This window comes from Sarcophilus harrisii, chromosome 2, assembly GCF_902635505.1.
Source record: "Sarcophilus harrisii chromosome 2, mSarHar1.11, whole genome shotgun sequence".
Taxonomy (NCBI): domain Eukaryota; kingdom Metazoa; phylum Chordata; class Mammalia; order Dasyuromorphia; family Dasyuridae; genus Sarcophilus; species Sarcophilus harrisii.
In genome coordinates this window covers 88,565,378-88,580,822 of record NC_045427.1, presented here as the reverse complement: position 1 = coordinate 88,580,822, position 15,445 = coordinate 88,565,378, and the positions used below count along the sequence as shown (strand labels likewise).

Genomic DNA, 15,445 nt, shown 5'->3' with positions numbered 1-15,445 from the left:
TTTGGACATACTTAATTTTTTTTTTTTTTTTACTGAGTATATTCCAAACTTTATTAGTCAAAAAGCAAGTGGAAAAACAATTACAATACAATTCATTAAGATACACAGCAGTTCATCATTTTCTAAATGAGCAAGTTAGGTACATTTTTAGGCACCACTGAACTGGGCACTTTGCTAAGTACTTAGGAGGTAGTGAAAGGCAAAAATTTCTCTACACTCAAGAAATTCGCAATTTATTGTGGGAGACAACATAACAAGCAACAATATACAAATAAGATATATGCATACACACATACACACAAATATACATATTTGCAAATATGTATATGGGGTGTGTGTATGTGATAAATTAGGATAATTGGAAGGCACTAAAGTTAAAGAAGAAGATTAATAAAGACTTTTTGCAGAAGGTGACCTTTCAGCTGATAATTGAAAGAAACTAGGGATGCTAGGAGGCAGAAATGAGGAAAATCATTATGTTCCAGGTATCAAAGACAGCGAGTAAAAATACCTGAGTGTCTGTAGGATTGTAGAGTACATGGTGAAGTAGGGTGTAAGAATATTGGAAAAGTAGAAAACTTCCAGGTAATGACATACTTTTGAAACCAAATAGGATTCGTATATGTAATCTTGGAAGTAATAGGAATCTGCTGGAATATATGGAATGGAGTCTAAGAGTTCGGTTTGGGCCTGTGGTTTGGGAAGGTTAGTTTGATGGCTCAATGAAGGATGGATTAGATTGGGGAGGGGCTTGAACAGAGAGATCAACCAGCAGAATATTACAGTATTCCAGGCATCAGATTATGAGCCTGCAATCAAGGTGGTAGCAGTGTCAGAGACCAAAAAAAAAAAAAAAAAATTTAAGGGAGACAATAATGTAAAGGTAAAATTGACAGCACCAAATGACCACAAATGAATAGCTTAATTTACAGAATACTTTGTCAAGATAGGAAAAACTTTAAAAATAAATTCTTTATAGCTTCCACTACTAATTTAATGTTGACAAGCACTCTCAAAATTTTAAGCCTTTAGATTCACAACTAAAGCCCCCTTTCAACCTTTTCCTTGGTGAACTTACAAAAAAGTTAAAAAGCAAACTGCCCTTATGCTGCTGCTATTAATTTGTTCTGTCTTAATATTTAGCACTTACTGTGTATAAGTTTTTAATATTTTAAGTGTTTTGGCATTTGAGGAACATGTCAATATAGGTTATTGAATACATCTTAACTTGAATCTTTCTCCTATTCTTAAAATAAGTCTACTAATCAGCATTTAAATGTTCTTAACTTAGGTAACCAAAACAATTTTTTTCAATTATGTTTTATTACAAGGCTTGCAAATTATTATTCATCAAATGTATTTAGCAATTCATATTTTCTAATTGATTTATTATTTTTTATTCTCACAGTCCAATGTAGTAGGGTGTTTTGACTATTTTATAGGTGATGAAACAGGATTTAGAATCAATAACCTAGGCTTTTCATAGTATTCTTTCTACTATGCCACTCCACTTACATACAAAGAACTCAATGTAGCATAGGTATTATCTTCTCAGATAGATTAATAGAATAAAAGATATTTACGCAAATCATTATAAGACCAAGGACAAGGCAGCATTAAACATAGACTTGGTCTGTAACAGTACTCTCAAACTTTTAGTCTCAGTACTCTTTTATTTTAAAAATCATTGAGGATTCCAAAAAGCTTTTGTTCACATGAGTTTTAGCTTTATTTGTAGTATCAGAAATTGACTGAAAACATGTTTTAAAATAATGAACTCATTACATGCTAATCAAAATATCATTTTTATGAAAGTATTTTAAAAAATAAATTTAGTGAGAAGAGTGGCTTTGTTTTATATATTTTGAGAAATCCCCATACTATCTGGCTTAAGAGAATACTATATTCTCATCTATTTTTTCATTCAATCAATAGCAATATGTTCTTTTGGTTGAAGTATAAGAAGAAAATCTGACTTCATACAGCTGTGTGGTTGGAAAATAGAGAGTTATTTTAATAGACAAACAGCTTCTTAGTGTTATGAAAATTGTTTTGACTTTTCCAATCCCCTGAAAGGGATCTCTGTACTCTTTGAGAGGTCTTTGTTATCCCCAACAAGTGACCTTGATGACCTCCAATGGCCATAATCTCACTACTCCTTAAGGTAACCTGCTGTGGTTTTAGACAACTTCTGTTACTTAGAAGCTTTTGCTTATATTAAGCATACTTTCTCTCCAAGAAGAATGAATGAATCTAGTCTTTTTTCCTAATTAACAATCCTTTTAAATATTTGAAAACTGTTATCATACCATCTCTTCTTTTCTCACCTCCACACCAAACAGGGTTTGTCTTTGCTAGGCTAAACATTCTCACTTTTTGCTAATTTATCCTGTGGCTTGGCTTCTAGTCACTTTTATTTCCCTGAGCACTTTTCTGTATTAGTTGCAATTTAAAATATGACACTCAGAATTGTTTGTTTCATTTCAAATGTGTGAAAGAATAATCTTCCTTATCCTGGATATTTATGGCTTCTGTTAATTTAGTGTTAGGTCAGATTAACTTTTTTGTTTACCACATCACATTACTGACTCATGAAGCTTACATTTCATTAGAACCCTCAATCATTTAAACTCACTTTTTTCTCCATTATATCTGTCCTGTACTTATATAGTTGGGTGTTTTCTTTTTCTTTTTAACTTAAATAAGGATTCTTAAATTTCAGTTTATTTACCTGAGCCTACTACATCTTATACAGATTTTCCTTTGGTGGGGGAGGAGGGGATGGGTTGGGTGTATTCCAGGTCTTTTATCTCAAACTCATTCTTTTTCTCCCAACTTTGTATCTCCTGACATATGCCACCTTACATCTAAAGCAGTTGATCTTTTTTTTTTTTTTTTTTTTTTTTTTTTTTTTTTTTTTTAAACAAAATGGACCATAGAGATTTTTTTCTAATTTGATATTGAATTGTTAGCCAATTGTCTTTAGGTCTAGTCAGTCAACACTTTCTGAATTTCCCACCTAAGTGTTTGATCATCCAGTCTGTGATCTTTCATAATATATTTGTATAGAGCCCATGGAAAGAATATTAGACTAGAATTTTTTTTGATCCTGAAATTGCTTCTGGCTATGTGATTGTGAATTAATCACTTAACCATTCTGAATCTCAGTTTCCTAATCTGTAAAATAAGATAACTTACATAATAAAGTAGATCTTATTGTCAGATGCTAAAATTCATATATGTATCCAAGATCCCCCTGATCTGTAACCCTCAAAAAAGGAAAAGAGGTTAATCTGACATGACTTTGTCTTAATCAAGCCAATGTTGGCTCTTAGTATTTCTTTCGTTTCTAAGTGCTCTCAAATAATCTATTTAATAGTCCATTTTAGAATTGTCACAGGGAAAATAGATCTCTCATCAAGGTTACCTATTTCCAGTCCAGTGGAGACATGACATTATATTGGCATTTCTCCCTTGACTAGGATTTCTCAAAGATTACTAACAGTTATTTAGCACAACTTCAAGGTTTTTCAGTACTCTAATAGTTTATTCTGATCAAGAGACATTGAGCTTATGAGGGCAGTTAAGTCCTGCTTATTTCATGGCAGGACCAACAAGGGCCAAAGCTTTTGGATTTTGGCAACATGTAGCCATTGGGAGTTATTTGTGAGGATGATTTATAGCTTTCTAAACTAACCAAAAGATACTTTACAAGTTTAAATATTTTGAGAAGTGCTCAGTGCAAAATGGATTACAAGAAAAAATATGAAATTAAGTCGGCTATTTAGAAGATCATTTTAGTAGTACTGGTAGTGACAAGGGAAAGGAAGTTACAGATTTCAGAGACATTGGAAAGGAAGAGTAGAAACAACAGGAATTGGTGACTGAATGAAGGAAGGAGAGAAGATGAAGAGGGGAACCTTTTCTAGGTCATCAACTCACGAATCTACTTTGGAAGGAATTTAAGAGATCATCTCTTCTGACCCCTAGGTGTGCAGCAATTCCATAGCATCCCTAACATATGGTCACTTAGTCTCTGTGCCTAAGGTCTTCTACTGCTAGGGAATTTGCTACTTTGTAGTGCAGTGAAAAAATGGTGTTTGATTTGGGAGACAGAACTTGAGCTAAATTTCCTTCTCAATTCTAATTCTATGTGTAACCTCAGAGAACTCACTTTAGCCTCTCTGTACTTTAGTTTCCTTATTTGTCAAATAAAGGGATTGAACTAGGTTGCCCATAAGTTACCTTTTCTCTCCTAGGCTATGATACAGTGAGTAATGAATGACTTGAGTTTTTTGTTCTAGGTAACTACTAAAATAGTGATGCAGGCATCAAATATTTACTGAGTGCCAGATATGGATAGGTCAAGTTTTGGAAGGAAAGCAAAACAAAACCATTTACCTTCATTAAGCTTGTATTCTTTTGGATAGAAACAATATGAGCACATATAAAGAAACTTCCATCAGGTAATGAGACTAGGAAAGATCTGTAGATTAGGTGTCATCGAAGGAAATTAGGAATGAGAAAAGAGTGCATTCCAGGACAGGGAAGAGCATGGGGAAAAAAAGGCATGAAGATAGGAGATGTAATGCCCTACTGAAACAGTTAGATCAGTCTGATGTTAAAACATAGAGCCTATAAAGAAAAGAATAAGTCCAGAAAAGTGGACTCGATTGTAAAGCTCTTTACAAGTCTGACAAAGATGTTTATATTGTATCCTAATTGGAACCTTCTTGAGGAAGGAAATTTACATAGTCCTCACTCTGTGGATTAGGAATTTGACAGTTCTATGTAGCATAAATTGGAGAAAGGAGAAAATGACAACTGGGAGACTATTTAGGAAGCTTTTGTGATATTCTAATCTAGATAAGGAACTGATAATGTTCTGAACTAGCTAAAGTGGTGGCTGTCTGGGCAGACAAAAAGTTGTGAGAAATGGTGTTTTTCATATGCACAAGACTTTCTATCTGATTAGCTATGGGAGTTGTAAAAATATGACATAATTTAGAAGCATGAGGCTACCCTCAACAGAAATTGGGTAGTTAGGAATCCAGGAATGCTAAACAAGGGGAAAGGGTGACAATGAACTTAACATTATCTATCCACAGACAATAAATATAAGATTAGAGTTTAGGAGAAAAGCTTTAAGTTCGAGGTAAAGATTTGGAGTATATACTCAGATTTGATAGTTGAAGCTGTGGATTAAAGTGTGAGCTACAAAAGAGAAAAAAAATAGGTGTGTAGTTTGATTGTCATTTATCTCTTCTGAACTATTACTGTCATTTATCTCTTCTGAACTATTACTTATGTTAGCTGTTATAACTGATCATTCCCATCAATCTTTTACTTGGCAGCAAATTAATAGAAGATGATAGTGATTTTAAGGCTTTTTCTGTCCAAACTAGTGTGCTTTCCTACCATTCTCTCACCTAATACTGCTTTTATACAGACTAATTCTTCTTAACCTTCACTTTAAGAACCCTTAGGTTTTTGTTTTGTTTTGTTTTCCTTTTTTTTAAATAATATTTTATTTTTCCAAATACATGTCAAGATAGTTTAACATTGATTTTTGTAAAACTTTTGTTAAGAACCCTTAGTTTTGAGAGAAATCAAGAACAACTTCCCATGGAAGTTGACATTTCTCTTCTTCAAATTGTCACATGTCCACTTATCACTAGGTTCTGATCTACATAGTACTACTCAATAGGATGAAAGTTCTTTAGATACAGCAACTATTTATGGTTTTTTTTTTTCTCTCTAGTATCTATCATGGTGCTTTGTACATTATATGTGCATAATATATTATTGAATTGGCTATTTGCTGTGCATGAACTTTGCTGTAAGATTGCTCTTATATTAATGTTTCAAAGAATTTTTTTTCTTCACCATTCAAATAGATATTCCTCCAAACTTTTTTTTTAAAGACACAGGTATTTGAAATATTTTAATATTGTCCTGTCAGGCAAAGGGCTGCTGAGCAGTAAAGAGTAGTAAGAATATCAAGGAGAAGAAAGTATTAGGGAAGGAAGGATTTTGGCAGCATTAATTACTTCTTGTCCATTCTTCATGGCATTCTTACATTATTCCCCTTTACAGATATCCTCTAAGGATAGTAAAATTGGGGGGATTAAAAGAAAATTGGCCAGGCATGCATATCATAACCACTTAACCTATTAGTTAAGTTAATTTTGAATTGAGCTTGATGATACAAAAGACACGAAGGATTATTGCTTTTTTTCCTTTTTTCCCCCCACCCAAACTTGTGATTTTATTAAAAGAGGGAGCTCCACGTGAGAAACCTCTTAAGAGATGTGCCTTGTACAGTAGACTGCGGGGTTGTGATATATCCAAAGTCACCCATTCTTTGTGTATTAAGGGCAAAACACCTTACTTCAAAATTGGCTTTTCTGTTGCATTGTGTTATCTGGCTTTTAGCCTGCAGTCCCCAGGCACTTTCTCATCTAAATATCAACTAGGCCCAGTTGTGGTTGTTCTTAAGTTGCTGAGTATTCTTTCTAAGCTAGCTGTTTCAGTGCCAACATGGCTCATAAATATACTATGCACTTTTGTTAAAATGATGGAGGAATACTTGAGTTTCACTATAAAAATAGTTCTTTGTTATAAGTTCACATGATGGTGTTTTTCTTTTTTTAATAAGTGTAAAGTTCTGTAGCGTTAAAAAAAGTTTTTAAAAAAGTAACTTTCATTAGGTCAAAATGATTATATCAGTATAATGTAAGTAAAAACAATTTTTAAAGTGTTGATGCAATCTTAAAGTCTTTGAAAGAACAGTTTTCTTATCTCAAGTGTTTTTGTTTTTTGATTGGTTTTCTTTTCATTGTTCTTTTTAATGTTTACAGTTTGTGATTTAGTGAGATGACCTCACTTCAGAAAGGTGTTTATTTTGGGGGAGCAGGGGTGTGTTTTGGTTTGCTTTTGGTTTTTCCTGGCTTTGTTTTATGTAAAGCACATCCGAAAAAAAATTAAGAATAGTTTGACTTACTGCTTTCCTCTCAAAAATATAAATTTCTTGTTCTATACTTTGACATTATCCCTTTTTAAAAAAAGGCTTATTTTTAAAAATCAAACTTTGAACAAAATACAAATTCTTCTTATACTTAACACACATACTAATGTGGTTTGAGGACCAACATGATATAGTTGATGTAGACACCAAAAGTTGGGCTTCAGTCATATGTGAAGAATTTACAGTGGCCATTCTTTTTGGCAAAAAGGTAGATTTACTTAGGGGAATAGGTTACAGACAGTAGACACCAGGAATAGTAAATATGAAATAGAGTAGGAGAGCATATGAAAGACAACTCACAATGACTTAGTAGAAATGGAGCACCCCATGATGTTGGAGCATACCCTTAGCTAGTAAACTAAATCCTGAAAGGGATTAGCATCCTAAGAGTTAACTAGCTGTAAGGAGGAAAAAGTGGGGGGCGGGAGCATAGGGGAGTTAGGCATGGCATGGCAGAAGGTGGAGGGGCTAAGGAGAAAGCCACCGTGGGGCAGAGTACCGGAGTGAACTGACTGACCCAAAGGAAAGCAGCAGCCATAGGATGGTCCATAAGTAGATTTTAAAGGGAAAATTTAACCTCAGGGACATGATTGGGATTTTTGACAGGACATGGCAAGAGAAAACTGCTCAAGACTTCTTGTTGGGTTAGAAGTTTGACAAAACTTGGATTTCTGACAGGATAGATTCCTCAAGAGGGTGGGACCATGAAACTAAACTAATCTCTATTAGTGCCTTCTGCCTGCTTGTCTCAGGGATCAATTCTTTAGCTTCTCTAAGGACCTCAACCTTACTTGTTTTTGTGAGCTTTTTGCTTTGAATTCCTGCAGTTTTCAAATTGGTCAAGATCTGTTTGTCCTTTGTTATTTGAATCTGCTTCAGCTCATCAGACTATAACATATAATAGGCTTCTTTGTATTTCAGCCATTGTTGGTGTTTAACCTTTTTCCCCCAGCTTGGAATTTCCCAGTATTTGAATTAGTAAAGGTGGCTGAGTTTCAGAGCTACTGCTGCTAAGAAGTTTGCAAACTATTATTTTTTAAATGGAGGAAGCTTTTGGCAAAGTAAAATATTCTTTGTCAGAAACTGCTAATAGGGAATGTTTGAATAATAGAAAAATCTTGCAGGATAGATAGATAGATTTGAGAAATATAACTCTTGATGCTTTTAAAGATTTTATGTTGGCAGAGGGAGGTTTTTAAACTGAGGAAAAATATACTTCAGATGAGAAAAACAGCATATGCTATACTGTTCAATCTTTGATTAAAACTGGTCAGCATACCAGAATGTTGTTAGTAAAGGATTGATCACTTTAGGTATAATTTTTAAAAATACTCAATTGAGCCATAATATGGATAATTTGGGTGTAGGTGATAATACAGTGTTCATAGATTGTATAGTTCATGTGAATTCCTTAAAGTGGTATTTCAATACCTAAACTATTTAGGTTTGGACTTCTTTCTTATCCTTTAAGATAGAGAAGTGTTTTCTCTAGGTAAATAGGTATTGTAAAAATATGTAAATAGAAAGTTTCTATTGGATTCGTGAATTGACTGGACTTGAGTTCCTATTCCATATTTCCTACCTACAAAATTTTCTACTTATCTGCTCTTCCATTTTTTACTTTTGCTTTTTTTTTTTTTTTTAGCTTTTTATTTTCAAAATATTTGCATAGTTTTAAACATTTACCCTTGCAAAATCTTGTGTTTGAAATTTTTTCTCTCTCCCTTCTCCTCCCCTCCTTAGATAAAAAGTAATCCAGTATATGTTATATATTCTACCATTTCTTTATAATCCTAGTTTTATAGATTTTGACACAAAAAGGATCTCAGGGATCCCAGCACATCCCCTCCCCATCCTGGTTTTATAGATAAAGAAACAGTGACTACAGTGATCATGACTTACTGAAAGTCACAGAGGGTGTTAAGTGAAAGAGCTATTAAGTTCACTCGTTCTAAATACTATCTTTTCTTTCCTTATATCTGAAACTGAATTTATTCTTTTGCCTTTCAAAAACTAGATACTCTTAGGCTTCACATTTCCTGTCATTGGTTCCCTTATTTTTCCAAATGCCTAGTACACATCTTTTACGCTTGTTTTCTTTTGTCTGCTATCTAATGAGAGACCATTCCTGCTTCAAAATGTTTCTCTCTAGCCTTTCCTTTCAGTTAAGACTATGATCATTTAAGGTCCTTTGTCCAATACTTTAAATTGTTATAATGGTCTCAAAACTTGTGTCTCTGGCTGCTGTCTCTCTCCCCTTTGGTCCCTTTAACTTATCAGTGCCCATTTGTTCTTCCTAAAACAATATCTTCACTTTTCTCAAAGATTTACATGAGGAAGGGACTTCAGACCCCACCTAGTCCAATCTCCTCATCATATATTTGAGGAAACCTGGGGAGATTATAATTTGGCCAGAATCAAATACCTGCCTTGGGCAGGTAATGCTCATCAGAAGGGTCATTTGAACCCAAGTCCTCTGACTTTAGAACTACTATTCTTTCCATGATACCATGTTATATTGTCCTTGGATAATATTGGTCTGGAGTTAGGAAGGATCTCAATTCAAATTCTACCTCAGACACTTAAATAAATAACTGTGTAACTCTGAGCAAATCACTTAACTACTATTTGCTTCTGTTTCCTCAGCTATAAAATGGGAATAATAGCAGCACATTTCTCCCAGGTGTATTGTGTATAGCAGAGTGCCAGGCATATAGTAGGTACTTAATAAATGCTTCTTGTCTTACTGTTTTTTTAAAGAAACTACAGTGTATCCTAATACCGTTTGGATCAAGTCTAAACTCGATAGCCTGTTATAGTCTGACCCTAATCTATCCAACTTTATTCCTTTTTATGCCCAACGGTTATCTCCTTCAGCCAGGTTTGAATGCTTTTTTATTTCTCAGACCTATTTAAATCTTTTCCATGCCTGTCTTGAAATAGTTCTTCCCTTTCCTTTTATTTCAATATGAATTTTCTTCAAAACTAAATCTACTTTTCAATTCTGATGGCATTTGACTGCATTGTTTTTTATAAGCAAATGGAATATGAAACTGAAATCAAGGCACTTCTATTAAAGAGAATTCTAGTCCTGGTCTGCCACTACAAACTCATGCTGAATGAAAGAATTGTAGATCTTTAGCCCAGAGAAAAGAGAAATCTTACTATTATGTATATTATATCTTCAAATATCAAAGGGTACCTCATATGGAAGAGGAATTAAATTCATTCTGTACAAGTTTAAAGGGCAAAATTAGAGAACCTACTAGGTAGAAGGGTAAGATAATATAGATATAAATTTGGGCACCTAGGTGGCACAGTGGATAGAGCATCTGTCCTGGAGTCAGGAGGACCTGAGTTCAAAATCAGTCTCAGAAACCTTGACACTTACTAGCTGTTAACTCTTTTTGTCAGGGAGAGACACAGACAGACAGATATGTGATGTCATTGTAAATGAGAAAGAACTGCCTTGTAAGGTATTAGACTGTCAATGAAGAGATTTAAGCAGAAGCTCAGTGACTATTAAGAATGTTTACATGCTGTTTGCATTTTTGTTTTTCTTCCCGGGTTATTTTTACCTTCTGAATCCAATTCTCCTTGTGCAACAAGAAAACTGTTTGGATCTGCACACATACATTGTATCTAGGATATATTACTACATATTCAACATATATAGGACTGCTTGCCATCTAGGGGGAGGGGGGGTGGAGGGTGGAAGGGAAAAATTGGAACAGAAGTGAGTGCAAGGGATAATGTTGTAAAAAAATTACCCTGGCATGGGTTATGTCAATAAAAAGTTACTATAATTTAAAAAAATGCAATAATACTTAAAAGAATAAAGATTGTTATCCAAAAAAAAAAAAGTTTACATGCTATTGTATTTAACTTATGCTTTAACATGTTTAACATATATTGGATAACCTGCCATCTAGGGGAAGGGGATGAGGGGAAGGAAGGGAAAAATTAGAACAAAGGGTTTTGCAATTGTCAATGCTGAAAAAGTATCATGAATATATTTTGTAAATAAAAAGCTATAATTAAAAAAAAGTTTATATGCTAATAAGTCCAAAAAAATGGGTAATCTTTGAATTAGTGGAGAGAAAGGTATGGATAACATGAACAGAGAAATGGAGTGGGTTTAAATGTATTCATAAAGTCTTCTGGGAAGTTGTGATTTTTTAAAATAAAGTGAAGAGCATTTTGAATCTGTCAGAAGTTTGAATTCTAGCTAATCCCAACTAATAAGCTACTATATATTCTTGAATTGTTGGTTTTGTTACTTACAACCATAGAATACAAGTATTAGTTTAGGAAGACATCTTATAGGAATCAGTTCTTTGCATGGTATCTTGGGTATAAAGATAGTCAAGTACAGCAATTTTTTTCTAGTTGATTATAATAAACCACTATAAAAATTATGGCAGTGATATTTTGTTTTGCTTCTGTTTGCTCTCATCCTAAAGGGCACTTGAGAAAATAAATTTATTTCAGGAAGAACAACTAAATCTAAGCTGGAAACAACATAGTCTTAAAGGAATACTCTAGGAATGAGTCTGTTTCTTGAGAAGAATCCAGAAAGATGAGAAAAGACATAGAGATATACATGTTTACTGTATATATGATAAGGCTTTGAAGGTCATTTTAGCATGTTTAGGATATTAGTTTAAAACATGAGCAAAGAAGAGGAAAGCTTTTACTACAGACGACATCTTTACAAGGATATAGCTGAGTAGTATATAGACTATAGATCCCATTGTGTATGTGGATTTCAAGAAACCCCTTGACTTGATTATAACAATTTTAAAAACTCTCTTCAAAGGTTTTCAGAACCCTAGATGTAACTGAATGATAGATGTAGCTGCTGAGACAATTGTTCAATGATCCTATAAGTTTATGAATTTAACATCAAGTAAGGTTAATATAGAGACTTGATCATTAAAAATGTTTTCCAGTGTCAAAAAAAAATGTGTCATGTTTGAGATTAAAAAAAGATTCCCTTGATATCATTTACAGTATTTGGATAATATTGTTATTATTGAATTGACCCTCACAACACTATAAATTGTGTTCTGAAAAGTTCCCAATAATTTGAAAAAGACTAATTGGCTTTTTCCACCTTTGTTGGTATAGGAAACCCCCAGTGAAAACACTTTTTCAGTAAATGTAGACCATCCATAAATAAGACCTGCTTTGAGATCTTTGAGAGTTGATTTGGGGCACTGAAAGTTAAGTTACTTGCCTGGGGTCACACAATCAAATATCTTCCAGAGATCTAACTTGATCCCAGGTCTTCCTGACTCCTAAACCACTTCTCCTTCCACTGGGACACAGCCTGCCTTTCGGTTCTTTACTTGGGAAGAGCAAAATAAATTAAAAATGCATAGATTGTGACATAAAGGGATAGCTAAATAAATAATCTCAGAATTTAATGTGTTATTTCTCCACTCAGTTTTATTCTATTGTCTCAACATGGAACGAATATAAGCTTGAGTTCTTAAAGGCTGTCTATGCCATAAAGTGTAAACTCTGGCAGTTTCCACCATAATGGAAGAACATGTCTCTCAGCATCAGATTGTTATCCCAGGCTAAGACTAATGAAGAACAGAAAATACTTTTTTTTAAAATAGCTTTTTATTTACAAGTTATATGTATGGGTAATTTTACAGCATTGACAATTGCCAAACCTTTTGTTCCAATTTTCCCCCCCTTCCCCCCACCCGCTCCCCTAGATGGCAGGATGACCAGTAGATGTTAAATATATTAAAGTATAAATTAGATACACAATAAGTATACATGACCAAACCGTTATTTTGCTGTACAAAAAGAATTGGACTATGAAATGTTGTACAATTAGCCTGTGAGGGAAATCCAAAATGTAGGCAGGCAAAAATATAGGGATTGGGAATTCAATGTAATGGTTCTTAGTCATCTCCTAGAGTTCTTTCGCTGGGTGTAGCTGGTTCAGTTCATTATTGCTCCATTGGAACTAATTTGGTTCATCTCATTGCTGAAGATGGCCAGGTCCATCAGAATTGATCATCATATAGTATTGTTGTTGAAGTATATAATGATTTCCTGGCCCTGCTTGTTTCACTCATCAAGAAAATACTTTTCACTAGTAGGCTGTCCACTTGGTTATAAATTCTTTGGCATTGGCAGACTATGAAACAGAAATACAAAATTGCCCTTGGATCTGCCCTTTACACTTCTATACTGATGGTGACCAAGCCAGAAAAGAAGACAGGGTGCTGGGAATCTGACAATTTTTAACGCTCATATAATTTGGCTATTGGCACTCTTAAATGTGAGAATCTAGTTTCAGTGACTACTAAGTGAATATGCTATTGAAGGAAGTGAATCATATCAATCTTGGCATTCTTTAATTAAATTGGAAAGAAGTTCCTATTAAATAAAATGATGACTCATAAGTTCTCCTTGGAGAAGCAAATAGATGAATTGGTAGAATTTTTGTGGTGTTTTTTTGTTGTTATCATGCATTCAAAGGCATCAAGGACATTTCATGAGACTTTTTGTCTTCTCAAATTGCAATGCTTATGATAAACATTTGCAAAAACACTACCATGAAAATAGTCGCAATTTGCTCATTTATCCTTTAATATAGCCTAAGAAGATTGAAAAATTCTACAAATAATTCAATAAGACTATTAAAAATAAATACTAAAAATAGACAATTGATTTATGAAAAGGCCAACACAGTTTTTGTGAGGAAGTTCAACTTAATGTAAATCAATAACCAAACTGAGGAGACCATAAGCTGAGGAACTTCTTCGGCCACTAAGTGCTTGGTTGATCTTCTTGCCAATCAGAGATGTGACAGCCAAGCAAAATAGAGGTTTTAAATGGAAATTTATAAAATATTATGTAAGAATACAATGAAAGATTATGAGTAGTGTCATTTCATAAAATAGCAAGCAACAATAGAGGTGAAAAGCAGGCTTTTTGAAAATTCATTGAGAGATACAACTAAACCCAAAGCAATTCCAAGGTCATTGGTATAATGGTTAGAGCATCCTGATCTAAATTCCATTCTTAGAATACCATCTGCTTAGCCAGCTGTTCAATTCCCAAGGGAATTCATGTATAAAACCAGGAGGGCATTAAACAGAAGTGGAAAATATTGGCCAAAAAATATCTAATAATGCCTATCATTCATAGTGGGGGGTGATCACATTGTTTCTTAACACTATGGTCCATGATATGGTACATGATAAAATATGAAATTAATAGCAAGTACACCTTACTAAAAATGATACAACTTAATGGCCATTGAGGGATTTATAGAAATACTTTGGGGGAAGAATAATAAACCTTATTACTGTCTCCCAAAAAGCCACTCACTTAAAGTGCTGTTAATACGATGTTTATTTTCATATGTCCATAAACTCTTTGAGAATAATTCATGCACACATCAAAGATATTCTTGAGGATATGAGAAGGGAACAGAAGACCCTTTATTTACAATCAAACAGTGAATTTAAAGGTATGGAGAACTCAAGATCCTATCATATTTATTTGAAGACTATATAAAAAGCATCTTATTTGTAGAGCAGAACACCACTTTTAAGTTTTTTCTTATTGGTTTTTCCATCATTCTTCAAAGAAAGTCTACTTTCTAGGCAACTCTTAAGATTATGAATTTCAGAAAAGGTGCTGATCTGCATGGACAGAAGACTTTCCTTATCTTGGTGTTACCTATACTTAAGAAATCACAGGTCCTGTTCATTCTATCTTTATCCCACACCAAGTCTAACCATTATTAGTTCTCCATTTTTGATAGGGAAAGAGTTTAAGCAGATGTCCCGAATAATTGGAAACTATTCATGTGTCTCTTTACTAGGCCTTGTGATCTGTTTCCAGAATTGCTTTCAAATAATATATTTATAAAACACTTTGTATATGTCTGGCATGTATAGTAGGCAATTTAATAAAAGCTTGTTCTCTCAGTTACCCTTCTCACTCCCTCCTGCTCCCCCCTTTCCCTTTCTATGTAGGATTTTCTCTCTCCCTTTCCCTCCTTCCCTCCCTCCCTCCCCCTCCTTATCCCTCTCTCTCTTTCCCTCCCTTCCTCTCTCCCTCCTTCCCTACCCCTCTTCCCCTCCTCTCTTCCCCTCCCTCTCTTCTATCTAGATGGTTGTAATAATATGCTGATGACTACTTTTCTCACAACTGATCTTCACCCAGATGTTCTCCACCATGCCATCCTCTTCCAATTCCTATATTTCTTCATGTCAGCATACCTTCTTAATATATAAGGCTAAGCATTTTCCTTCCTTCCAATCTCTCATACCACTACAAATCTTTCCAGACCACATATTCAAGTTTCTGGTTTTATCCCATTAAGTCTAAGTGATAATGTGTAAAATCAAATTTGTCTTCTTGAGTAAAGACCTATAACTT

General features: G+C 34.0%; 1 protein-coding gene across 2 annotated transcripts in view; it reads left to right on the top strand.

Annotated features, from left to right (window-relative positions):
• FBXO11 (F-box protein 11) overlaps positions 1-15,445 on the top strand; it is a 116,681-nt gene that overhangs the window by 90,380 nt on the left and 10,856 nt on the right. The gene's annotated exons all lie outside the window — the stretch shown is intronic.